General features: G+C 35.3%; 1 protein-coding gene across 1 annotated transcript in view; it reads left to right on the top strand.

Moving 5' to 3' along the window:
* SI (sucrase-isomaltase) overlaps nucleotides 1-2,571 on the top strand; it is a 101,893-nt gene that overhangs the window by 71,547 nt on the left and 27,775 nt on the right. The window lies entirely within an intron of this gene.

Genomic DNA, 2,571 nt, shown 5'->3' with positions numbered 1-2,571 from the left:
CTGCATACCGCGAAAAAAAAAAAAAAAAAAAGTGAATGGCTTATTTTCTAATTCTCTATATCAGACCATATTAAATCAGATTTATTTATTTTTTTAAATACCAACATGTTTCAGTCACTCTATGAACCACTTTTACATTTTATTGTATTTAATCCAAGGAACAATTCTATTTTTTTATTTAATATTTTTTTTTGTAGTAAGAATGCTTAACATGACATTTACTCTTAAAATTTTAAGATATAGCATCCTTCACCCTAAGGACAGTGTTGTACAGCAGATCACTAGAACTTATTCATCTCGTGTAATTGACACTTTATGACTACTGAGTAGCAACTCCCAATTACCCCTGGAACCCCAGACCCTGACAACTACCATTCAACTCTCAGATTCTATGAGTTTGACTATTTTAGATACCTCATATAAGTGGAATTGTGCAGTATTTGTCTTTCTATAAATGGCTGATTTTACTCAGCATAGTGTCCTTAAGGTTTATTCATGTTGCCCTGTATTGGAGAATCTCCTTCTTTTTGAAGACTGAATAAAATTCCATTGTATATACCACATTTTCTTTATCAATTCATCCATCAATGGACATTTAATTTATTTCAATATCTTCACTTTTGTAAATAATGCAGCAATAAATATAGGAGTTCAGATACCTCTTTGAGATCCTGATTTTAGGTCTTTTTGGATAAATGTCCCCAAATGGGAGTGCTGGATCATATGGTAGTTCTATTTTTAATTTTTGGAAGAATTTTAGTACTGTTTTTCTCAGTGGCTGCACCATTTTTCATTCCCACAAACAGTGTTCAGGCACCCAGTTTCTCCACATCTTCACCAACACTTGTTTTCCCTGTTTTTTGGATAATAGACATCCCAACAGGTGTGAGGTGACATCTCACTGTGGTTTTGATTTGCATTTCCCTGATGACTAGTAATGTTGAACATCTTTTCATCTATCTGTTGGCCATTTGTACGTGTACTTTAGCGAAATGTCTATTCAAATCTTTGCCCATTTTCTAAGTGGGTTATAGTGTTTTCTCTATTGGGTTGTAGGTTACCTTTTCACTTTGTTGATTGTTTCTTATTCTGTGCAAAAACTTTTTAGTTTGATGTAGTCTCACTGGTCTATTTTTGGTTTTTTGCCTGTGCTTTTGGTGTCATTTCCATAAAATCTTTGCCAAGACCATTGTCATGAAGCTTTTCCTTTATGTTTTTTCCTAGAAGTTTTGCAGTTTTGGGTGTTACATTTAGGTCTTTAGTCCATTGTGGTTTGATTTTTGTCTACGGTGTAAGATAAGGATCAGATTTCATTCTTCCGCATGTGAATATCCAGTTTTCCCAGCACCATTCATTAAATAGACTATACTTTCCTCATTGTATATTCTTGGCACCCTTGTCAAAGGTCAGTTGACTATACATGTGTGGATTGATTTCTGGGCTCTTTATTCTGTGCCATTGGCCTATGTGTTTATTTTTATGCCAAGACCATACTTTTAATTACTGTAGCTTTGGAATATATTTTGAAATCAGGAAATGTGATGCCTTCAGCTTTGTTCTACTTACTCAAGATTATTTTGCCTATTCAAGGACTTTCATGATTCCAAATACATTGTAGGATTGTTTTTTTGTTGTTTTTTTATTTTTTTGTGGTACGTGGGCTTCTCACTGTTGTGGCCTCTCCTGTTGCGGAGCACAGGCTCCGGATGCGCAGGCTCAGCGCCCATGGCTCACAGGCCCAGCCGCTCCGCGGCATGTGGGATCCTCCCGGACCGGGGCACGAACACATGTGCCCTTCATCGGCAGGCAGATTCTCAACCACTGCGCCACCAGGGAAGCCCTGTAGGATTGTTTTTTATATTTCTGTAAAAGATGCCATTGGGATTTTGACAGGGGTTGCATTGAATCTACAGATTGCTTTCAATACTATGGACATTTTAACAATATTAATTATTTCAGATCATGAGCATGGATTATCTTTCTATTTTTTTGTTTCTTCTTCAATATCTTTCAGTAATGTTTTGTAGTTTTCAGTGTACAAATCTTTCATCTCCTTTGTCAAGTTTATTCCTAAGTATTTTATTGTTGTTTGTTGCTACTGTAAATGAGATTATTTTCCTTTCAAACAGTTTATTTCAGTCTATAGAGATGTAACTGATTTTTGCATGTTGATTTTGTATCCTGCAACTTTCCTGAATGTATTTATTAGTTCTAATAGTTTTGTGTGTGTGTGTGTGTGTGTGTGTGTGTGTGTGTGTGTATTCATTAGAAATTTCTACATATAAGATTACATCGTCTACAAACAAGGACACTTTCACTTCTTCCTTTCTGATTAGGATGCTTTTTTCCCCCCCTTATTCATTTCTAGTTATTTGGACTAGGATTGCCAGGACTATGTTAAATAGAAGTGGCAAGAGTGAGCATCCTTGCCTTGTTTCTGATATGAACTAAAACTCTGAAGGTTTTTTTCTAAATGAGTATATTAGCTGTGGGCATTTATTATAGAGCCTTTATCATGTTGAGGTAATTTCTATTCCTAGTTTGTTGAGAGTTTTTATCATGAAAGAGTGT

Source organism: Lipotes vexillifer, unplaced genomic scaffold (genome assembly GCF_000442215.2).
Source record: "Lipotes vexillifer unplaced genomic scaffold, Lipotes_vexillifer_v1.1 scaffold763, whole genome shotgun sequence".
NCBI lineage: Eukaryota > Metazoa > Chordata > Mammalia > Artiodactyla > Lipotidae > Lipotes > Lipotes vexillifer.
The sequence above is the reverse complement of the archived record's forward strand: the minus strand, read 5'-3'. Positions and strand labels throughout refer to the sequence as shown.